The sequence below is a fragment of the Acromyrmex echinatior genome, chromosome 15 (assembly GCF_024713525.1).
Source record: "Acromyrmex echinatior isolate Ae372 chromosome 15, ASM2471352v2, whole genome shotgun sequence".
Taxonomy (NCBI): Eukaryota; Metazoa; Arthropoda; class Insecta; order Hymenoptera; family Formicidae; genus Acromyrmex; species Acromyrmex echinatior.
The window spans coordinates 6,588,011-6,614,437 of NC_141866.1; the positions used below are offsets into that span (position 1 = coordinate 6,588,011).

At 36.4% G+C, this 26,427-nt stretch overlaps 1 protein-coding gene across 5 annotated transcripts in view; it reads right to left on the bottom strand.

The window, feature by feature from the left end:
* LOC105153034 (tubulin monoglutamylase TTLL4) overlaps window positions 1-26,427 on the bottom strand; it is a 167,942-nt gene that overhangs the window by 81,798 nt on the left and 59,717 nt on the right. For all 5 annotated transcript variants that reach the window (XM_011067648.2, XM_011067649.2, XM_011067647.2 and 2 more), the window contains one exon: window positions 22,935-22,991. The gene's annotated coding sequence lies outside the window, so the exon portion shown is untranslated. The remainder of the gene's footprint in view (window positions 1-22,934; window positions 22,992-26,427) is intronic.

Consider the following 26,427-nt stretch of genomic DNA (forward strand, 5'->3'; position numbering starts at 1 on the left):
ATTGTGTATTAAATATTTATATATTCTTTAAATAAAAACAATAAGAAAGCAGAAGTCAGTGATAATAGTTATAATTTTGCAACATCCTTCACTTTCCATTCTTCTGTCGCATAAAACGTGTGCGCAACCGCGAAAAATACATCTCTCAATCAATCGTTGCGAAAGCATGGGCACTGTGATTACGCGACTTCCTGCACCTGCACCGTAATTGTCCGAAAGTATCTCTCGGTGCCGAGCTTGTAACACGTGGATCTCTTGGCACCGCGGTTAGCGGCGTCGAGATGATTGTCGCCGCACGACAGATTACTGCACGGGACAAAAAAAAAAGATGAAAGAGGGAAGAAAAAATTTTCGACTGGTGGTTCGATCCGAGGGATCGAAAAAAATGGATCCAGCGGATCAGATTACCGACATTAACCATCATTATACGGGTGGCCTACTACCTGAATGTTCGTATTATGTCTGATACGATTCTCAATACAATTTTCCATTTAGATTATCGGTCTGATCTTTGCGGATCCAACCCCAAACGATGTGCGCGGAGTGACGCCTGTAGGGAACGCAACATGATATCACTGTATGGGCAGACGACCATACTGAGAGAGGTCTTAATCCCGACGATTTTACGCCACATAAAAGAATTCCATTTTTATATACATGGGCTCCCCCTAATCTCGTCCCAAAGTGGCAGAATATATATTGGGTTACGTTTTCGAAACTCTTGAAAATATTGTCAAATATTTGATGCCGTTGCCTAAGGAATGCTTTTTAAAGTATCCGTCAATAGCGTCTAGCAACACTTGATATTCGAATTCTTTTTTTATAATCGCACATAGAAAGAATGTAACAAAATTTATTTATTACCTTGTTTCAATATGTAATTGAGAAACTTTAGATGCCATTTCGTAAAATTAAATTTATAAAATATTTTAATATTTCACATTAATTAACGAAATGTTGCATTAGTATTAATAGTTGCGTTAGTGTCACGCATATTATGATATATATGAATTCACAAAGATCTACAAAACTTCTTTCATATTATGTCAATTTCACTGTTAAAATGAATATATTTACCTCTCTTTAGTCAGTATATATTAGACTTTTTAAAGGACTGGTTCATTGTGAGATAACTTGGCATTATAGAGTGATTTTCGAGTTATTCTGATTTATTCTCCACAAAAGCCAGATTGGTCGACCGATTCCATTGTACAAGTTCCCAGCCAATAGCGTAAACGTAAAAAGCTTTAGCCATAGAATTCTGACGAGAATAGATCATCTATTGCTTTACAAAATTTATCGCAGCTATTTGGAGATATTTCAAGATAATAATCTCGTAAAATTTTATTATTTTATATGCGGAATAATTTCATGATTATAATTTTTACCTTATACAATATAAATTTTCTGTCGTAATAATTTACGTCGTAATAATTTAAATAATATTTTTCAAAAAGGATCTAACACACAAATTTATGTAAATATTAACAATTTTTCAATCTGAAAAATAATTTAAATTAATTTAGACAGCTGCTACGCCATTGGATTACAACGGAATAAGGACGCAGGGCAAACTGACTGAAGATTCAGCGAGGTGTCCCCCGAGTACAATATTATAGGGAGACAAATTTCTTAAAAATGTACCTTTTCGACTCTAAAAGGGACAATTATTGTATTATTTGACGCCATTTAAACCTGAAGAAAACCGAATTTAAAGACTTTCCACGGATCAAATCACACGCTGAAAAGATCATGCATACAGAAAAAATACTCTCGAACGTGTCTCGTATAGCGGAATTTCATGAAATGTTATTCTTGCTCGAGACTACGGAAATATTTTTGAAATGAAAGATCGGCGAAATAGCCAGCGCAGCCAGCTGCTCTTCTGGCTTATTGGCTCTGATAATAGACACATTAAGTCACACTAAATGTCAAATTCTGGCCTTTCAAGCAAAAGCCAGCTGTGAATACGGTAGATCAAAATTTTAAATCCGACTTTGAAATCCATTTTGCTTTCATAGACATCTCGAACGAAAGATTATGTAGCAAACAAAGATATTTTCACAAGAAAGATTTTTCGATTGATCTCTAGAAATCGAGTAAATAAAAATATCGAGAAAAACATTCCTTTAACAAAGAGATTCTTAGTGTTGGGAATAAATTAAATAGTTTTTAGACTTTTACAGTTTTATGACTAAAACTAAACAGGAAATGTAATTGGAAAAAATAAAAATAAAATATAGTTTATAAATATATAATTAAATTAAAATTCTAAAATTACTCTCATATGAATCTAATTGTCTCTTTATCGAGACATGTAATTGTTACATTCAATTCACAAAATCGAATCATATTCTTATATAATTTTATAGATCCTGTAACAAAATTATAGCGACCGATTAGCAAATCGTTAAAATCATAATACGTATTTTCAAAAAACTCTTTAAATAACATACACACATACGTAGCCATTATTCTATGAAAAAGAAGTTACGTGACAGAAAAAGAATTCCTTGCCACTTAGACATCGATTTCTCTTACATTTCTCCTCGATCTCATCTAGCAACAAGCCCTTTTGCTTACAACCACGCTCCCACATATCCCGGTCAAATCGTACAAAAAAGGAGATAATATGAAGGAAAAACGAAGAAACAGGAAGGAGAAAGAAGAATCAGACCCTCAGCAACACATCGCGGTCGATGCTTCCACGGTCGCGATCTCCCGGTTTTTGAGGCAAGATAGATTCCGATTCCTTTGTTGAACACGTGCACAAGAAATCGTAAATCTAACTAAAGAAAACCCTCGTAGAAAATGAGAAAAAGAAAGAAAGAAGAAAAGAGAGGTAGCAATTCGTCGGGATACTCATGGCACACCTATATACATCGAGGGCACGAGGAAACCTATACTAAGTGGATAATGGGCCAATGGCGCGGTCGACATCCCCGTTTCACATCCTCAGGTTACGATTCTTGAGCTTCAATCCGGAGGGGAATCTCGAAAGGGTCTACGACTGTGCGCGAGGGCGGTCGAGGAACGAAGGAACGCGGCTGTAAGGGCCCATTGTCGGTTCACTATCCATTATGCGAAGCGACTGAATGATAGAAATATTTGTATCCTCGCGCATCGCGGCTCTGGAGAGGCTCTCCGGAGAGCACTTTGAATCTACGCTTCTCAAGTAGAAGAACGCTTATCTGTGTCATCCACCGAACAGCGACTGTGCTTTTACTCAGCTTCCCTCGCGAGAGATTCTAGATTCGGTTATCTCGAGAGAGAGCGACACTCGGCAGCTTCGAATGTCTGTTTCTATCGCGCAATTATAAATATATAATGAAAAAGACATAAAAATTATAAATACGCCGAAAAGAAAACTTGGATTCTACATTTGTTAATGTAATTAAATCTAATTAATATAATTTCTTAAAATTAAATTTGATGGATAAAGCCTTTTTCGATTAATTATACATTTCTTTAATATGATGCTTATAAATTTTTCTTATCGAATCGTCACAATTTCTTTGTATATTTACACAACATTTATTTAAATATTTTATTGTAATTACAGTAATAAATATTTGAAAATAATATTATTTACATATGATTATAATAATCGTAGGATTAAAACGAAATATATGTCTACCATTAATAAAATAATGAGTTAAGTGAAATCTACCAAATGAACTATTTGTCTCTTCATGATCGTGGAAAAAATTAAGAAAGACTCACTCATCATTAATTATACGTTTCACTCTTACGATATCCTCTACGGTGCCGTCACTCACCCCAAGTCCTAACATAAGCATGTTAAATGAACTTCGACATACAAGGGAAAAAGGCATCGAGTAAAAACGCGACCTTTCGCCAGAACGAGCTGCCATCCAAATGTTTTCAACGACCGTTCTAAATATACATTTTATGGAAAATGTGAACACTCGACACAACTTGGGAAAAGTCTTTCCTTAGGCGACAGAGCACGAGTGTGTCGGCCAATGGCATATTTGTTAAGGGAGGAAAAGGGAGGAAAGGAGAAATCGTTTCAACTTTCAACCACGTGTGTCTCGCATTACGGACGTGAAGCTTTTTTTTTTTAGTTGACGGGGGGTTTGTAGAGAAACCAAATTTCGCGCACATGCCTGAGCATTCCTGTCGGCTCGATGGTGGTCGCACCACTGCCGTATTCAAGCCAATTATTATCGGTTTCGAATGACCACTTCCGTTCATACCTGATCGGATAACGCTCGATCGAAATGTGATATGCATTCATGCTTTCGTTTCGTATCAGCTGATTCCCGTACATGCGAATTTAGAATGATTGAAATCTCACAAGATGATTTGAAAGATACAAAAAATTTTACAAAACTAAAAATACCGCGAAAATTTGCTTCAAAATGGAAAAAATCTTCTATGCAAGTACCTTCAGTAGAACAATTATTGACCAAATATTCATCTATTATAATATTGGTCCAACATATCATTAACTTTTAATCAATGTATTGCTAATCTCAATTGCTACTATTATAAGGACGAAATATTAAATATCTAAAAATGTATGTAAAATTAATTCGTAAAGAATATAAATTATAAATTTCTTTTTTTCTTCCTTTCTGCAAAATAATATATTTTTACGATAGAGTAGTATCGGAAATAGTTAAGACATATGAACTTACACTAATAAACATTACACTATTATTGTAGAATATTGTAGACACTATGATAACAAAGTTTCTTTTCGCATGTGTAGTGACTAAAAAACGAGCAACACTGACTCATAGATTCCGATACATTCTTGAATTAAAAAAAAAAGATATATAAAACGAAAGCAGAGCACGCTCACGTCTATTAATAGATAATCTCTTCTAGCCACATTCTCACAGAAAAAACGCTCTCAGGAGAAACCTTACGTGAGGAAAAAAGTGACTGACCACGTGCAGTCGCACACATGATGTCATGGGAAAGACGGGGCTACGTTACAAAAAAAAGTCAAAAGAATCTAAGCCTTACGATGTTTTCGGCGCCGCCGTAACATTACGAGACTCGGGATCCCAAGACTCGGGATTAAATCGTATCGTCTCCGTTTTTTTCTTAGCGAAACGACTTTTCACAGGTACTGTAATAGCTAAAAGAAATCTAACTGCAGGTGCATCCTATAATAACACGAACGGGATTCTGTAACTTTTTTTCTCCCACCATCTCATATTTTTCAATACTCTGTTTCAACTGAATAAAGACAAATTTTAATAAAAATGCATCAAATTGCGAAAATCTTTTATTCTTGATTTAAATGCTAACTAACTTTTGTATAAAATGCTATCAGAAAAATTAAAAAATTAGTTTAAATGCGCAAGCATTGATTTTCAAACGAAATAGTAAATAGAAGAAATAAAAGGATTTTAAAAGTGGCATTGCGTGGCAGTGCGTGTCTCTTATGTATCAGAACGAGAAAATATCGCTTACTCAAGGTGCGTATAATGCTGATTGCATTACGTTCGCAACGCGTGCACAGAGAAACGCAGCCGCAGGGATTCACCGCAATAAATCGCGAGTTGAATTTCACGGAGTTACAACGAGAGGTTTCGTCTGATTAATAACCCGACCGAGAGAGGGAAGGGAGACAGGAGGTCTGAAACGTGATCTTTACCTGCCTATCGCAATTTGAGAACGCAAAGGTTTCTCCCAATTTAAGATTTTAACGATGAAACTGGATATTCTAGATGAATTTACGGACGGGCTGATTGTGTTCAGATTTCAACTTGCGGTGGACACGATTTAAATAAGAAACTCATGACACACGCGATGTCTCGCGATGATACATGCGTGCTGTTTCATTCGATATTTTTTTTTGTTACGTTTATCATAAAAATTATGCCAAATTTATGTCGATTTTTCCGTCACGAAGAGCTCGAAACAACGAAAGAGTCCGTAAGAGTCCGTAAGTTTTCTTTAGAATTTATGTTTACTTCTTGAAAGATTTATATAACGAAATATAATATCTGCGCTTTAGTTAATCTATAATGTGTTTCTTGTCACATTTTTCTTATCTCAAAGTTCGTTAACTTTTATCTCGGGTGACAGAAAACGAAGAAATAGAACAAGAACTAAAAATAAGGCAAGAAGTGATAAAGCAAGAAACAAAAAGAAAAGAGTATATTGTAGATTAACCTTTAGACATATCAATTTAAAGTAAAAAAAATCTCACTTGGATTTTGCTATTCATTATTACAATAATAAATTTTCTTACAAATTTATAAATTTAACAACAAATATAATTGACATTCGTACAACTTAAATATGTTGATCTGTGCAACTGATATTTACACGCGATGTAGCTAATCAGTATTAATATATCCTCACATATTTTGTGGATGCACGATAATATCACTTACTCCAACTTTATTCCTACGAAACGAGATGAGAGCGTGTTTGTTGCACTTTGATTTGTGCAAACTGCATTGCGGGAGATCGTAGCTAACGAGCTTTTTCCTAGCCCGTTCCTCCTGTGATCTAACTAAAAAGTGCCTCATAATAGCTAGCAACCCTATGTACCGTATCGAGCATGTCTATAATCAACGCCATTCGCACGCAAAGTTTAACATCACGCGAAACGCCCGATACTTTCCGAGAAACCGACTCGGAATCGGCGGTCCACCTGTTGCGCCCATTAAACTCTCTAACCCGCCGCCCTTTTCTAATCCACCACGAAGGACCCGGTCGATTCACGCATTAGCCGTACCCGCTACCGCCGTTACGCTCGTATCTCATGGATTTTTAGGCATCTCGTAACACTACACGTTACGCAGGTCGCACACCTGCCTCTTCTCCCTCACGGAAGAGATTGTCGCCTCGTTCGGAACGTGGAACTCGAATTACTATAATTTTTTCCCTCTTTTCTTTCGGCAATTCGTCGCCTTCCCCTCCCCTCACCCTTACTATCTCCAATTTTTTATAAGGGTCACTTGGTCGCCGGACAGGAAGTGCTTACAATATTTTTTTTCTCTCTTTCTCGTCGGAAGAATCTCATAGTATTCCGTAATTCCAACATCCGGTTTCATATTTCCATTATATACGGTGATGCTCGATTTCGGGATGAGGATCCCGTAAGCTTTGACAAATGACTCGCGATGACCCCCAGAGCCATTGTTGCGACAGTAAATGGGTAGACAAGCGGCCATCTGGAAACGCCGCTATCATGAAGAGCCGTTAAATTATCGGATTGTGCCAGCTTTTTGAAACGGGAGAAGATTAAATCTTTCCCTCAAAAAAATAATAATCTCCTAGAAATTATTACAACGTGATATTAGGATATAATTACCGTAATATTAGGTATAGCACTCAATGGATACAACTAAATTAAATATTTCATATTCTTTACTTTATCTCGAATATTTGATGGGAAACGCAATTTTCCAATTAACCGCCTCAGCCTAAGTTATCTCGCAATACACGTGACTCAAGTTCTATATTCTTCTTTACAACAACGAATTCTTAAACGGATCTTTCTCGGCTTTACACATGTTCGCGACTAAAATAGTTGTCAGTATTCCCCGTAGGTGGGTACAATGGATGACTCCTCTCACAGGAAGCTGCGAGAACGTGAAAAGAGGCCTTTATGTTTTGCTGAACGCGAAAGAAACGGAGACGCCTCCGTGTTTGCTTGTGTTTGCGCGATCCTGCGGAAAATCCATTGAGCCGATGGTCCAACAGTACAGTGTGTTTCCTCCTATTGTGGCAGCCCACGGTTGTTACGGTTACCCGTAGAATCGGGACCCGTTCTTATCCTTGTGTTTAGGATGCGGCCGGGGGTGTAAACGAGGCGCAGTCAAATCTAACAACTTGCCATTGACATCGCTTTGTCGCTGTTAAGGATTTATTTCCGTAACTCAATGGGATTTTCAAATATAATAGGTATTAGCTGTTAATTCATTAATACTCTCCAAATCTGAATCAGTGGATAACCAGTGCCAAGTATGCCACTGGTAATCAGTGAATGAAATGTGAGATCCCTAACTTAATCTTTATTATGTTGATCTAACCCTGATTTAGTGCATAAATTCAATGAATATGGTATTGGAAGATTGAAATTAATATGCAAATATTAGTATTTTAATTATATAATGCTTAAACATTCTTCCTTTTTTAGTTGAACTTCACTGATTATCCAGTGCCAAGTATGCCACTGAATAATTAGTGACTATCTACTGATTAGATTTAGAGAGTACCCGAAAAATTAATTTTTCATCAAAAAGCAATGTACACGTTCCTTTGATATTTTTTCTAGATATAAATTAATATTCCATAATAATTAAGAGATTTTTTTCAATAATACTATGAATAATCCTCTCAAGGATAAATTATAAATAAATTTCAGATATAAATTTAAACATTTAATGATATTATAGAAAACATATATATGGAAATATCCCTGAAAAAAATAAGAAAAATACGTATATCATATCATATTATATCGTTTAAAATATACATTTCTCAAAAGATCCGAATCCAATCCAGTTTGGTTCAGCTTGAAAAATTTAAACGCCCCAAGAGATCTCAAGGATTCTTTGTTAAGCCTGATGGCAAACTCGTAAAAGTCGAGAGAGATCTCAAGATCGAGTCATCGAGCCATAAAAGTTATCCCACTACTTCACTCTATCGTAAGTAGCAACTGGCGTCCAATTTAGAGTACACTGTGATCACGACGGAAAGTTGCCTCTACCTGTTGCTGTCACATACGATATACATACCAATAATACCCTTTCTTTATTAGATAGAAAGAAAAATGCCAACGCAAAGAAAAGCTTTTACGATAATCTCAAACCTTTTATGGGATGTCTCAGGACAATGGCGACATAAGGGGAAAAAAAAAAGATATATCGATGCTGATCGAATACGATTTCGTGCGACCATAATTGGATCTGAATAAAGGGCGTACTTGTATAGGATCGAGAAACGCATCATAAAAGTTCGAGTATACTCCTTAAAATTTTATGTCTGACAAGTAGGGATACATGTAAATTCGTCGATGCTAAGAGTTTCTACTTAAAAATCGCTGACATCGTTCCGAACCGTCTCATTAATCGCTAACTCCAAGATATACGTTTATTTTCTAGAGAGAATAAATTTTAGAAAACATTTAAGATTCAGTTCAGAACATGAGTTTCTGATCTCTAAATAAATTCTTAATGTTATCAATAAAACATATTGCTCTTTAAACCATTAGAATTTAAAGAAAAAATTTATTTCCCTTAGAGGTATCTTTCTCTTATGGAATTTCAGATTTCTGAAAGAAACACGCAACACAATGCGTACTTATTATCATTCTTTACTAAAAACGGGCAATAACTTTTCCTTCAATGGACTACACGAATGTATGTATGTCGGATATCTCAGAATACACTTTCGCATGTGAGTTTCAGAATCATCTCGTTTAAAGCGATATGTACCCTCCACCCCGCGGCGCGATGTACAAACTGAGCGACACACCTCAGCGTGGGTGCGATCGAGGGCGATCGTCACACAATGAGATCGACGTCGTCATGGAAGCGAGAAAAAGAGCTTTCGCGCAGAAAGTTCCGAAATAGAATCGCATGGATTGGTCACTTTTCATCCATAGAAGTGAACGGTTCAGTGCACGTACGACGTATATCGGGCTCGCTCTTTTCTTCGCGTCCACCTGGTGGGATACCACGAGGTGGTCAGCCTTACAAAGATGTATGCGCTGACAAAAATATTTAACGACAAACGACATTGTCCTGGCGGAAGCGTTTCCCCTAGAAATTGCAACATCGTTCGCTGGATCTGCGAGCGATCCAGCAGCGACACTTTGAAAAGTTTCACGCTGTCTTTTTGACCAAAGTTTACCAACTGCTATTTATGAAAGTCTCAACAGAGAGAAGAGTCAGTTGTTAGGTATTATTCAGAATGTGTCTGGTTCATTGTTAGCTTGATATCCATTGCAAACGGTGAGAAGATGTGATGAGAGGCATCATGAATAGATGCTGTGAAACTCGAAAATTATCGTGTCTATATATAAACTCTAAGTTACAAATAAATATTAAAATTGAAGTTTTGAAAAAAAAAAAACCTTTCAATGATAAAATATATTATTTTTAAATTTTCTCAATGAGTACGCTGTTAGAAATGTAAATGCCTTTACATGTAAATGAAACTCGTGATTATGAATGAAATTAAAAGTAATGAATGATTTAACTGAAAATTAAGTTACAGTAGTTAAATGTAATGAACGTGTACATTAAATTTATGAAATTTAATATATTTTTAATAAAATTTTATGAAAAGTATATTAAATTTCATAAATTTAAGCTATTAAAATCTAATTTATGAAATGCTACAGCCTTCAATCGTAACATGAAGGAAAAATTAAGAAGAGTCTTTGAAAATATTTAAAATGCACGCTCGTTAATATTAAATATTCATTCCAACATTATTCTTCCTCATATTCTACAAGGCATTAAGAACTAGTTTCTAATTTCCGTATTTGTTTCATTTCAACTTATTGCACTGTGCATCAGTTCAGAGAATGCAGCAATAAAAGACAGGTCACAGACGGAACAAATGTTTATATGAGCTTTTTGTGTCTTGAATTCTTTATGTCCCGTACGTTACGAAACACTTTGCACAATTCTCATTTTTGCTAGAGGAATCAATCGCTTTGTCACAGGATTTGGCATGACAGAGAGAGACATTCAGTATCTCTGGAGCAATTTCCACCGAGATAAACTATGATATTGAAATCATGGAAGAGACCCTTTTTCGATCAGCGTAATTAAATACCAAAGTTGGAACTTCTGATACACAATTTAAAACAAACAAATTTATGCTTGTCTCCTCGGAAGAGAAAGACAGCCGCGAGGCTTTTCACGCTCCCTCCCTCACCCGCAATATGTGCGTAACGTACAATAACTCACTATACAAATAATCGGGGTTACGAAGAACGAGTGGCGGGAAAGAATCCGCTTTCACTATCTCCGTTCGGGCGTAAGAACATTTCCTTGACACCCCGGCAATGCGATCCTTGGCCTCTTTATACCTCCGCACGTCGCCACAGGAACTTTTTTTCACGCCAAGCCCCACTTTTATTATTAACGCCCTTGGGTCGTCTCTTCGTGGGCAGATCGAGGCGAAGGCGCGAACAGGGCGGCCTGTTTTCGCCTCTCAAAAGGGCCCCGAACGCCTTCTGCTCGCGAGGCACTCACGCGTCAATGAGAATGATCAGCTCCGAGGGCGTCGAAAGTGACACCGCAGGCCGTAAGGCCCGCAGGGCTCTGCTAACTACATCGCGGCTGTCACAAGTGTTGCTGGATTACAGGGCGGAAGAAATGCGGATTAGAGATTCTACCTCGACGCGGCGGCGCAAGGACGTTATTATTTTCTCTGGTTACGTCTCGGGATCGCTATCTTCGTGATCTAACACCTTCACAGTGCGTGACCGATCGCAAGGGAACGAAAAAGCTTCATCGATTAACGTAAGGTAGTTATTAAAAAAATTAAGTCGGAACACATTTCAGGCAATTATTCTAAATAAAATACTTTCCTTTTCTTCTTCTATTTAATTATGTAGTTTCGAATTTGACAATATTATTCTAGAAAATGTGTAATTAACTTCATAAGTATTATTTTTTCTAAGTATTGGCAATAATCAAGCCAATTTGCAAAAAATATTCTAAAACAAATTGATTAAAAATCGAACAGGTTTGCAAAAGTTAGAAAATATCATTTTCGCTTAATTATGGAATGCGCAATTTGAAGTCGTAAAATAGATTTCAAAGGTAGAGTAAAATCGTGCGTTTTACATATGTTCCTTGAAATTTACCGAACATTTATAGAAATTGCACTTCGTTAGGCGCACGCATAAAAGAAATTTACTCTTTTTTGTGGATTATTCATTACACACAAACATTCCAATTTAATTAACCATTCATTTTATCGCTTCCCTTCTAATCGTAAATCTGGCGCTGTTCTTTTTACAGTTCTGAATACAAACTTCGTGTGCATTATTGCCTCCTAAATACCTCGCATTTAATTGTGCTCGCGTCTGGCAACTAAGTATCGCCGTGAGATATCGGCAAGAAAGTCCGGGCCCTTTCGAGACGAAAATAGGCCGCCCTTCACCGCCCAAGGTGATCTCGGCCGTAAAACCCTGCGGGCGTTAAAAATCTCCTCCTTACCAAAGGAAGCATCTTCGGCGTGCCACTCAGACATAGATAGTGAAAGCAGATTCTGCAGTGCTTCTTTTCAGAGTCCCACTTTTGAATGAACAAGTGTTCGAGCCGAGGCAAGCGTAAAAAGGATACGCAACTGAACCCTCATCAATTTATTCTTGAAAATACTTATTAAAGTATGATGAAATCTTTTAGGAGAAGAGAGAAGAGGAAAAGAAAAAGAGAAAGAGAAAAATAATAAAATTAAAATTCTTCACCAAACTTTGTTGCAAAGTAAAAAACATTGCGGCATTTTTATCTATCATCGCATTGTATGTATATAAAATATTAATAAAAAAAATCATGAAAGGTTGACAGTGACAAGATAGAAAATTTCATTTCATATCAACGCCGCGACTTAGCTTTTTCTTTTGAATAAACTTAAAGTTTTATATAACATTTTATCGTTTTATGTAAAATCAGATTATACGCGAAGTTTCTCCATCGTTATAGCGCCATATGGCGATGGTAAAAAAAAAAGGTTAGGCTATTCAAGAGAAAATAACTGAAACGCTGATGCGTAATTCTCGTAGCAATCAAAATTCCGTGAACATCAACGAAACGGCGCTGAATCACAGCATCAATCAGAGTCATAATATTTTATGGTGATACGACAGAATCTCGAGCAGGGGTTGAACGCTGTCGGTCGAACATTGGACACCCACTTGGCGATTAAATTAGAAACTCATGAAAACCAAGCGGAGTCACGTCATTTAACGGTACAGGATCACTAATTGGCATCAACCTGCTTCTCTTCGTTGCTAGAAGGATCGGTGATCCTACAAAGCGGGACCCTACTACTTCCGGCGGCAGATTCGCTCCGCTACAAGTCAAATTAGTTTAAAACGGTATTCACAATCCAGCCCGCGTTACATAAGAAGATGAAACCGGGACGAAGTGAGAGAGAAGACGGGGAAATAAGACGAAGGAGCGAGCCTGTAAATTGGGATCGCTACGCAATTTCTATAGGAGCCTTGCAGGCTTGTGGGCGGAGATCTGCCCTTGACAGGACGAAGAAAGGATCCAGAATCCAATGCGGGCTAACTAAGCTCGACGAGAGGGTGCAGGTGTTCGAGTTTTCCAAAGGATTTCCGTTATATGTCGATATTACGATCTCAAGCCGCAGATCAATGAACAGGCTTGTTTATAAATTACTATTATACGAAGGGTAGTTAACTGCTAGTATTAATTTAATTCCTGAAAGATACAAAAGGAGCCCTTTCGTCGTAAAAATTTAGAATATTACAATCCCTCGAGATATATCTACACTGAAAAAAATACTGAATTTTAATATAATAAATATTTGCTTTTATAGTTCTAAGTAAATATTTACTAAACATGTACTTATTTGATACCATTAATTTGATTTAATTAGCATTTTTTATTGAGTAAATATTATTTACTGTAAGTAAATGTTTACTTATTGTTAGTACTATTCAAAGAAATATGTATTAAGATTTAGTATATTTTTTTAGTGTCGCAATTTCTTTTAATTATATGTTGTATCATGTAATATAAACTTGCAAAAACGTTCATTCTAAAAATATTTTTTCCTAGAAATCTTAATCTTTTAAATATTAAATAAGAGATATAACATAGAAATTGATTTTATTTTGAACTTTAGTATGATGCACAAAATATTTAATAATCATATATATTCTAGCCACACACATTGTGATTTTGCGCGCGTAATTCCCCACGTGCAAAACTCCATGAGATTGTAGGATCAACGCGTAAAGGTTGTAAAGATCTCTAAGCAGACCCTAAGTCTCCTCGCAATGTGTAATCCTCTGCTCTTGCACGTTTCGCAGCTAAATTCGTATGTCGCGATTCAAAAAGATGTAAGAGAAGGATCGTCCATGCGTAACGGACCGTTCAATTCGTCAAAACGAGCGCACTCTATAGCAGCCTCGATCCTTTCCTAGATCGAGCCCGATTAAGTCCTACTTTGATCCGTAAGCAGGCCTTATGGGACCATGATAAAACGCGTATTTGGAAAACACGAGTTCTACTCCGAACATCTTTACGCGCCACCGGAGATATTTAACGATACGAGCCCTTGTAAAAAAGCTACTAGGTGTGGACTTGCACGCATGATCGAATCGCGATCAGCAAAGGTAAACTACTGAAAGAAAAGAATAACATCGACGAATTCAGACAATGTTGGATTACAATCTTTTTTAGCGGCGTTAAGATGACGTCTCTGATTTCAATCGTCATAGTGCTGTCTCACAACTATATTTTCTATAGATTGCCATACAAACACCACAACTTCTCGGGTTTTTAAATAAGATAATGATTCATAATTTAAATATCTATATAAATATAAATAAATTCATATTTTTCCAAAAATTATTTAACTTTTTGTTGCAATATTATCATAAAATTTTCTACTGAAACATTAATAACATTAAAAATCACATACAAATATCGGCGCTGATAAAAATGATATCGTTCATGATTGATAACTTATTCAGCCTCCCCCCTCCCCCACAAAAAAAATTAATTTTTAGCTGACAAAAACAAAATGATTTTTTACGAATTTTGAGAGCACATAAATAGTGCATCATTATATAATTTATTCATTAAGCTTTGGTTAAGTAAGGGGGGGGGGCAGCTAAGTAGATATAAAAAATATAATTAAAAAATTCTCTATGTAACAATATAAAATTCAGTTTAAAAAAAAATATTTAAGTATTTGATAAAATATTTAGACGCTTATAAATTTTCATTAAACATATTGTTTGGCATCATAGAAATTTTTATAAAGGAATAAAATCACTTAAAAATTGCTTGAGCATGGCAGAGAAATATAGCAACCTTCGCTTATTAAATTCACGCACATAAACCACAATTCGAAAGGCTCTCTAAAATTAGACACGATCAATGAAATTGTTTGACTTGGCAAACACATTTCGAGCCTCGACAAACATGATCCATGACAACCTGACGATCTGCACTCCATCGCTCGATCTCGACGGAACGAGCATGAAGTTGATACCGAATAAGAAAATTATTCGGCGAGTCCGTTCTAGATCGAAATAATTTTCCACGCGAGGTCGACACGCCGCACCGCAGAATTTCCGCGCCACTTTTCCGCGGTGGATGATGCACGCGGTACTGTCGGTATTGTACGTCCTGATTTTCACGGTCGCTGGGACCTTTTCGGAGATCCCAACCACCCGAATTGTTCGCCCGAATCTAAGGTGTTGAATAAAATCGACGGCCGCGGAAAAAAATCCGCGATCGTCGAGAGGTTGAAAAGGCAATCGCGTCACGCCGATTTTCGCGTTGCCCGGTAGAAAGATCGAGGCAGGAGCGCTGAAAAGAAGGTAAAGAGAAGCGGTAGCGGTCTAAAATGCACGGACAGGGACCACCCGTTCCGCTGCGTTAGCTGGGGCCTACAGCATCTCGTTTCTTGCCTTTGAGCCGACCGATATACCGATTTCGGGACTCTTCGTCGACTTCTTTTCTTTCTTTTCTCGCGGACGAGCCACTTTTGTCGCAACCACCCTTCTTTCGCGTGATCGCCACCCTAATATTCCGTGACGACAGGTCACTCCCGCTTCTCTACAGCTATCAATACACCCTCCCTTCATGCTCTCGGTTAAACGTTATTTACAAGGTCTGCTTTGCCATCAAAGAGATGAGCACCAGCTGTCGAATCGTCCGCACTGATTGTTCGGCTAGAAATGAGACAACTCCTGTGTGTGAAGAATCACGACAAATTTTATAAGCAGACTTTATATTAACAAGTCGTTTCATCATATTTGTTATGAACTAATCAGTTTTGTAATATTCACATGGCTATAATTTTTATTTTATATTTAAATTACAAATTAAATCTTAATTATAGTCAACTTAAAAATATTTTTAGTCATTAAATTTTTATTACATTAAAGAAATTAATTTATCAGAATTTAAATTGAAGCTTATCTCTATATTTTAATCATAAAATAAAATCAATTTTTTTGTTGCAATTATAGAGAGAATAAATTTTCTCTTTCGTTATTTAAGGAAATAGAAAATTCTCTATAGAGAACTGTTCGAAACGTGCAGGTTAAAATAACACCTCGTATTGATTGCGCAACGGTGGCGGTAACGAGTTTGGTAAAGTAATTTTTATTTCGAGGGAGGGACCAACCAGTTATAGTGATCATTCGAGAGACGAGACCGTGTATGGAGAAGTAATTGCTCGGATTCGTTCTTGTTGTCAGTTGACGTGAGAGTTGGATGCCTCGTTCGTTACTTTCGGCTGAGTGGTGCCGAAAAAGGCTACTGTAATTAAATCTTTTTAAAGTGATTTAATAACACGATTTCGGGACTATACGCGACGATAATGTTGCATCAGGCGTCACATAACGCGATCCGAGAGAACATCGCCAGGCAAAAGAAAAGCTCGAAGTAAGAAACCGAGGCTCTTCTTAAGGTACTCGCAATCGAGGGTCTTGCGATGCTTTCTTTCGAGCGGAAATCGCCGCGCCGTCGCCACCGAAAAGGAGCAACACACGCTCGGTGATTCACAAAAAAAGCTACGAAATTACGAGGGATGTTCAAAATATTGAACAAACTAAAAGGCCCTTCCAAATCTTACAGGTCACTGAAATGGAAGTGTAATTGAAAGTTTTCAAGCATGTAATTTGACTATATCGTTTTCTCGAAGAGAAAAGTTTAAAATGCAGTTTCATTTAAGGTATCTTTGTCGTGATGGTATCTTAAACTAGTAGTTTTAATCAATTATTCTTTTGTATAGAAATTTATTTAATGTGTTTAAAATAAAACAACTAAAATAACTATATGAGAAATGTTATACCCTATGCGCTGTATTATTATTACTTCACTGGAATGGTCAAGATAAGAAAAAGAAAAGATAGGTATATTTAATAGGTATATTATTTTAGTATAGGTACATTTAATTGTGTAACGCAGCGGGAAAGAAACGTGTTTCACAGAAAATCTGGTTATCTTTCCAGATACGCGGAGAGCGCGTATAACAAAAAGACAAAGGAGTCTCACGCGAGAAGAGATACCAATTTCCACGCATGCCACGAAATCACCTTATAATAACACGGAAGGGATTTTTCTCCCCCTGTTGTTCATCACGCCAACGTAATGATACGGAAGATTTCTTTTCCCGCGTTGGCAGTCCTCGCGCGAAGGATAAAAGAAATCGTGCCATCGACGTACAAGGAGATTATAATAGTCATTAGGCTATTTCGGACGTTACGAGGAAGAAGACAAGCAGAGAGAAAGGGAGGGAAGGAAGAATAGAGGAAAGGAGAGGAAAGGGGGATCTCTGGATGGACCACAGTTTTTTGTGCCCCTTGGGGGTTTATAGCGTCGACGGGGCACTTGTTACGCCAGTGGATGCACGTGTTCTAATGGATATGCCGGACGCGGAGGAGAAAAAATGTGGCTTCTCTAGGCAAAGGCATAGGTTAGCGCGGAGAGATATCTAGGAGTCTCGACTCCGAAGGAAGACGAGATAGATGATGAGCTCGAGGCACGCAGGGCCGCATTCGGTCGCCAATCCTAAGAAGTAGTTTCAAGAAACTCACTTATGAAACATAATTCCGAGCAGAAAACCGTCGCTTAATTTTTCTCTAGGAGTAAAAACTAAGAAAATAAAAGTTTTTAATAAACCTAACCAAGTAATAATCACGTACTATTTTATATCATAAAGAAACTTTCTAAAACGCAATTTATTAATTTGTCTGTCCGTTTTTACAAATCAATAACTTTGGCAACTCTTCTAAAATTTTGTATAAAAACAAATAATTATATTAGTTAGAAATAATATTTAAAAAACAAATTAATTTTAAGACAACATATAAAGGAATTATGAGTTAGATATTTTAATTTAATAATTTAAAATTTGTAAATATAATATAAATACAATAATATATGAAAATTTATAAAAATATTTTTATAAAATGTCCCTAATATTCATACACTTTTGTATTATTTAAAAAATAAAAAGACTTGTTATGTTAATAAATTAAATATTAAAACAAATCATACTTTGGACAATGAATTTCATTCAGATAATTATAGTTTATAAAAAAGATAAAACTGCAGCCCTGTAAGAATAACGTTATCTGACGCAGAAATCTTCGAAGGGCCCACATAGCCCAGGCCTGTTTCTCTCTTTCTCTTTCTTTTTCTTTTCGCTTTCTCCTTCTGCTGCTCTGACTCACCCTTGCACGTGTTCAATTTCAGCCCCTTTGAAAGCTCGTTCCTTATCCCGCTGGTCAGGATCCTAGAGAATCCTCGCCGCCGGATTCGAATGAGGTCCTTTCTCGGCCAACCGCTCCGCCCACAGGACCCTTCGCGAGAAAAGGATCGGGCCCCGACCAAAGAGACCCATCAAACTACTTCTTCACGTGTACGTAAAAAAGATTTGGGAGGCACAAAGACGAAGGGGACGCCGTCCGATGATGGTCGTCGTCTCATCTTCGCGAAAAGTCATTGTCGCCTCTGACGTTCAAACGAGCATTTTCGAATAATTGTTATCGTACATTGGCGATTCGGGGCGAGTCCAGACGGCGTGGCAACTCAGAGAAACGTCATCATATCAACGAATGAATCGGTATTGAGTCTTTGTGGAACGCCGATATTTAATAGACACTGATTCGCGAGACGCAATTAAATGCCGTCTTATATATGCATAGATTTTTATATATCAAGAAAAATTGTAAAGAATATCTTAGAAATGAATTCAAACGTACCTCTATTTAATTTTAACATCGAATGTTGAATTAAAAAAGTACAATAATTATAATTGTTCAGATGTTTTTCATTTTTCAGAAAGAAATCATTTTAAGTCGTAATGTACAATATCTATTGTAATTTTTATGTACTTTTGATTATAAATCAATAAAATTGAGAGAGAGAGAGAGAGAGAGAGAGAGAGACTATTTTTCAACCAAAATTACCATTGTGTATTTATTAGTAATATTAACCTTCTAGAAAGAGCGTTGTCATAAAAAAAAAATAATTTTTAGTGATAGTTTTTATTATTTTTTTTTGTATGTCTCTGATTTAAGATCTGAACTGTTCATTAGAATTTTCAACGCTTTGCAAAATGACAAGATTTACGTATCTGTAATATTGCTACATCCACAAAAATAAAAAAAATGCACGCAAAACCAAATATTACTCACGTATGAACAGAACATAGAGTTGAAAAAAAAATAGATTGCAAAACGGAAAAAAACTCGTCAGCATTTTTTCTCCTAAAGGAAGACAAATCGAATAGACAGGATACCACGATGACACGGTCCACACTAATCCAGTGATAGAAATCCTTAAGCTGCTACCGGTCATTCGGTGGCAGTGTAGGAGGGCGGCATAGAAAGGGAAGAAGGGATATGTATAATTTATAATGATAATCCTTTAAGAATGGATCCGTGCCTTGAAGGCAGATTCATGGTCCTGCGATCTTCAATGCGACCCTCTCCTTCCGACACTCTTTCAAAACTCCCCCTCCGCTCGAAATTTTTTTCTCTTTCACCCCCGGTCGAGCGAATCACACATATCGATCGAGCATGCGGCAGTTTCGTAAGAATCTTATGTTTACATAGGTGCAGGGCTTGCGAGGAAGTTGTTTATTTAGGGACATAATGGTGATTCGTAAATGGAAACGGATCTTTCCAAGCTTGACGCGCAAGACTTTGGAAGATTTTGGATCCGAAGGGTCGAAGGAAGGAATATCATCGCGCAGTCCTCCAAGAAGTTTGTCGAGACTCTCGAATTTGGTGTGTGTACTGAGTAATGTTTGATATTGATATTAGGATTTTCGTGTTGATCTTAAAGCCTATTAAATTCATCATAAACTTATTGATGTCTTTGTCGAAATTAAATATTTCGAGAGGGTTGGATTCTCAAGATTTTTAACTCAAAGAGCTTTCTCGACAAAACGTGATACGCGTGATTTTAATATTGTGTGTGTGTAGTTAATAATTTTTACAATTAAAAAAAATTAAAATAATGTTTTAAATCATTTTATACAGGCAAAATATATCATAACAATGTATAATAAAAAAGATGATACAGAATATAAAATTCAATCTTTAAAAACGTTTTCCTTCCGTAAGTCTAAGGAAGATCAACATCGACCGTTCAGCATTTATATAAAAGCAACGAGTAACAATTTTAAGAATATCCCGACGCAAAATTTATGCGTCACGGATACAGTTGTCTGCAAACGAATCCTTCCCCTTTTCTATGGCGTATCTAAGATGATGAAATTCGCTATTGAAAAATACGTGTCGGAGCATCATGCGAGAGAGTTAGAATGCGTCCCTTTAAAGACTTTCTCACAACGCAACCCCCGAGAATGCACTCACCCACGTTAGATTCGCCTTTCAAGCGTTGCGGCAGGTCCTCGCATCCGGCAGGATCGTCCTTCTGTGCGCGAGAAACGAGGCCCATCTACTGATCTATGCGGAAGATCGCGCAAGTTCGAACACGTCTCGCTGGCACGTGAAGAAACTTGATCAAAGCGAGTGCCCTGAATGCCCTGTGCAGGTTCGACCTGCATCGATGCAAGGAATCTGCCGCAAGCATTTCGAGTTTACGTAACGCGTTACACAAAAAGCAATCTTTTCTTCTTAAGCAGATATCATTCTGCCTTTGAGCAAAATGGCGAAACGGACCTGTTGAAACTTGCAAGAATCTACTTCAGAAAAAGTCCTTTCTTCGAATTCTTATTCGAGTAAATTTTCTAAAATTGCATCATTTTTTCGTCATCCCTAAGAAATTATTTTTTCATTTTTTTTTTACATAATTGTTTTCAAAATGTAAATTTTATATTCAAGGATAGATCAAAAGCAATTAAAATATTGATAAAAATAGGACAGTATTATTCGAAATTTTTCTCAAATTTTCTCAAGTTTTCTTGACTATTTGACATTATCTCAATTATTTAAAAAAAAAACTTAAAATAAACTTTATTATTTTTAAAAAAGCTTATAGATTCATATTTTCAAGAATTCCATAACATATTCATATATCGTATGAAAAGATGTTACAATTTCAAACATGTAAAATTCAAAATTGAATAAAATTAAAATCCAATTTTCAGGTTCAAGTTTGGTAATCTTCTCATTGTATAAATGATATCACACAAAAAAAATCAAAGCTGAAATTCGATAATAGGATTCAAATCTATTTCATTCAGAATTATATTACCTTTAAAATTGTATTATGTTATCCAATGTGTATATATATAAACTTGAAATATAAATCTGTATACTTTTAAAAATATCGTAAAGATTGTTCAAATACTTGAACGAAAGAAGACATAAAAAATATGTATTAGATCAAAAAGATACTGCACATTGCACTGCATCAGATGAATATAGTTCATCACAAATAATTTCGTTCTACTGCACCGTTATACATTTTCTGGTCAACCCTCCGATCCGCTAACCTAGAATGTCAACCCTTTTACCTGCGAAGCACCGAAAGGATTAGCGGAAACTGGCGAACAATACGGAAAAGGGTTTCCCTCCCGACAGGATACACCTGTGAAAGGGTTGAGTCGCGGGATAAAAGATCTCTGATTGTGAGTCAAAATTCAGGATGTTAGCGACAAGTGCAATAATTAAAACACTTAGTTATTTATGAACTAATCTTCTTGTTTCCGATAAAAATCTACAAAAATCTACTGTTGGTGATTTCGCGCACCTGGTGTGTTTAGTGAAAACGTAGAAAAAGGGCTGCGCAAACGTAGAAAAAGGGCAGCTGCGGAAATCGTGTTGCATATGCGCATCGTGCAGTCGATGGTGCGCGCGACAGGTTTTCCCGGTGAGAAACGAAACGACGGCGACGACGATGACGACGACGAATCAACCCTTGAATCGTCTTGAATTCTCTTTCAATAAGTTCGATTCGTTCTCGGCGCAAGATCGAAGTGTCGCTTTTATGATTGCGTGCTGCGCGCACATGTGTCTGGTCGCGAGGGCGAGAGCGCCCTTTGTGCGTGCGTTTGACCCTTTTTACCTGGATCACTCTTGCCTCTCGGTTCTCGTTGTGACGCGAGAAGGGAACGAAGGGGAAAAATGACGAACAAACACCGGCCGGTGCTTACCCCGTACAGTGGCCCATTCAACGGAGTAAGATATGCATCTACGATCCCGAATGGACCCTAAAAATAACGAAATACAAACGGAGATTTTCGTGATTTTGAATAATATTGCATTCACCCCCGTGGCCACCCTTAACCCCACCCGATACCGCTCCAACGTTTCAATAGGATCGAAAGGGTCCTCTCGCGCGTCGCGGCATTATGATTCAGACCTTTTTATTCTATCCACGGAAATTCCATGGACCGGTCCGAGGGGACAAAGGATTCCGCGTGGTTCTCTGATGGACGGACAAGCGAGTCCAGACGCATAAAGAATTTATCCGCGAAGGATGGATCATTCGATCATAAGGAGACGAAATACTGAACAACATCTTGCAATCTGTCGCACAGATTTCGATTTTTATTTCGAAAAATAGATGATTCGCAAATTATCTTATCATAATTTTTATAGTCGCTAAGCATTAGAAAGTCTTTCAAATTTGTGGTTGAAAATGCATTCATATTATAGAAAATAAAACATATAGTTAATAACATGGATATAAGCACGACTTGTTTAAAGTAATATTAAATCAAAGACAACGCAAAATGCTTAGCGGAAAATTTGTATAAAAAATATGTATATATGGACTCACCAACACCGACACCTGAGCTCGTCAATCCGCTTCAGTCGTCCCGCGTTGCAGCTTCACCTGCGGTCAAAAATTAGCGAAACGTTAATTCACGAAATAACAGTGCGTTTTATTGTACGGGTGATAAAATGCATTCCGACCAACCGGTGCGGCTGTCGGATATAAACGGAAGGAAAATGTGGCAAATTATAATCGCGCGCCAACTTCAACGCGAACATTAAACGTTTCGTCGAAGACGTCAAGCTTTACGAATTATATTGACGAGCAGTAAAAAAAGCTCGTTAGAAATCTTCGGGCGTACCCTCGGTAATTTAAGATGTATTTCGGTCCGATTACACATGGTGCACTTTAATAACCGAAATTTGTATCGACCCGCGACCGACACCCCCTAAAAAATATTTAATAAGCATTGAAAAAAGTGTAATAGTCTGGGCTTACTATAAATTCACTCCGTTTGCTGTGAAGTGGCAAACAGCACACTGAGCATTCGAAATAACGAGTTAACTCGAATAATAAAATTTATACGATTTTTATGTATCTTTAATTAGTTACGGTTCCTTTTTTAAAAATATATCATATTTCTTCCCCCTTTTTTTTATAGCCTTACAATATTTTATTGTTGTTTATTTAAATAATAAATGTAAAAATTTTTAATTTTATATATAGTTATAGATTTAACATAATCACAAAATAGTATATAAACTTAAAATTATATTAAATTCACATAAATTATATCAATGAATTATATTAAGTTTATATTATATTAAGTTTTATATATTTAGATATCACGTTTAAAAATAAAAATAATAAAAATCAATAATAAGTGATTCAAATTATTCCTATATGCATAATTTTCAGGTATAAAAAACAGAATATATTTTACAAACTTCTTGCGCACGTTAAATTCAGATCCCTACGCGAGATGAGAGATAAAATTCCAATCAAGTAGATCTCTAAGGACGATATCTACCTGCTGAAAACGATTACCAGTCTCGTAAAGGTGAGAAATAAAAAACGAATACAGTAGTCGTTGGACTATTTTTCGCCCCAGGTACAAATAAAGTCTCCTCTTTTTTTAATATCATCTCTTTGATATGCCCTTGACGTAACTTCGTCCTTTATTCTTTTTTTACTCTATCGAATACTAAATGAAGGTAACATTAATTAATAATTTTAAAGAAAAATTCAATGCAAACAATAATTTACAAGGAGAATAAGATAAAGTTGTTTGATAGCTAAAAAAATTATATAAACAGTTATAAATAGAAAATCTTATAACTTTTAATTATATTGTAGGTATATATAAATATTGAATAGTCATTTAACTGAAGCCCGATTCCAATATAAGATTAACTTTAATATTGATTTAACTGTTTATCTTTTTTTAATTTACAATAAGTTAAACCAATATTAGACTTAATTTTACATTGGTGGAACTAGGTTTAAGTTTTAAAAATACTTAGCAAGCTAGATATAGAATACAAAATCAAATCAGAGAGAACGCAATGTTACGTGATAATTATCATTGCACACAGAATCATATGGACGAATCAACCTGAAGAATGCGCGTAAGAGAATCAACGGCCTTCTTTCTTTTTTCGCGCGCACTCACGCGTAATGGTACCGATTTTAAGATCAAGATAACTCGCTGCATAACCGCGGATGTAGTTACCATCGCCTCAAGAAATAAAGCGAGACGCAGCTACCTTGGCACCGGCATGGCGCGGCAGCTCGTTCGGATTTCGTCGTTCCATTTACAAACGATGTTATCGGGCATTAAAATCCATGGAATGTTCTCGGTAGGATATTTTATTACCGCCCTTAAGGTGTTCCATCAGTGAAATCCATCAGTGAAATCATATCGTCTTTCGATTAGTCGTACCGTCACTAAAGGTAGATTAGTATCGAGTTTTCGGATGCTTTTTAAATCTCGATGGCACAAAGCGTTTCCTAGTTTTTTTTATTACCCTCCACAATACAGACATTAGATTCCAACTAATTTAAGTTCAAATCATATCGCATTACTTGCAGAAATATAAAAGAAAGTTAGGAAATTACATATAGACAATGATGTAATCATATTATAACTCTCCGCCAGCTGTTGGACTTTAAAGGCACAATCGAGTTTTTTATTGTAAACTCTGGTGAATAATTAATTAATAAATTTAACAAAATTTATAATTAAATATTATAATTAAGTGAACAATGTAAATATAATTAAAATCTGTAATTAAAATGTAAATATAATTTAAATCTGTAACAAGCAAGGAAATTCCAATTTCTAAGATAATAAAAATTTGTTAAAGCATACTTTCACAAGTATGATCTTTTTTCAGATCTTTATAGAGAACATAAGATATAAAAATATGTACCGAAAATCAAAGACGTAGATTGCGAACAAAAGATGAAAATATTTCACATTGTCAACGGAGACTTAATGTACTTCTAATAAATTAATTTTACTTAAATCATATTGTCTGCGTAAAAAAAAAATTGAACTACACAAATTGGTTAAAATATAATATTTTATCCTGAAAATTTAAACAATCTGACATCATAAAATTTTCGTTAAAAAAATTTCTTTAAATTTGCTACAGAATGTATAATTTAAAAAAAAAACACTTAATAATATCAGATATCTATCCTGTGAAAAATTACGAAATAGGGATATCTCGCATATCCTTTGTTTCACCTCTGCAATCATCCTCGCCAATTTATCCACAACCGACTCAATGAACCGCAAAGGAAATCATTTATTAAAGTCCGCGAGAAAGAGAGAGCGAGCGAGTAAGCGAGCGAGCGAGCGATTGCAGCCGAGTAACATACGTCAGAAATTTTCAACAGAAACCAACCGGATTCACGGTGGGCGCCGTGCAGGCCAAGTTATCTCGATCTCGAAATCGGCACGATTACACGCGAGTGCGCGAGGAGGAAGCAGAAAAAGAAGCAGAGGAAGGCGGAAAGCGGAGAAAGGGAGCGAGAGCGAGAGGAGCGCGGCAAGACGAGGGATGCACTTCTGCTTGCACCTGCCGGTGACGTCAGAAGGGACTTCTTGTTTGGGCCTGCTCAGCCCCGGGGGTCACTACTACTGTTTTAAGTTAGCCTGCTCGCTTCTTCGCCTTCCCTTTTCCCTTCAAGCCCTCATGAGGCCTCTTCCTTTTCGCATCTACTCGCTGCATCCTCGAACATGCGTGCACAAGTTGGACTTCATACGTGAGCGCAAAGAATGCCGCGCCGGTCATTGCTCATATATTAATTATATGCTAATGAGAATATCGTGTAGAGTCTCATTTTCAAACGCTCGATGGGCATTTCCATAATCACGATCTTTATAGGACGAAATAAAAATGAATTTCTTTGATAAATAATTGTCTTAAGTAATCACAAATTTATTGTCCAAAGATTTAATTCTGTATTCTAACTTGTGTTAAATATAATCTTTAGAATTCGATTGAATAATTACACTGAAAATTTATATATATAATATAATCAAGAG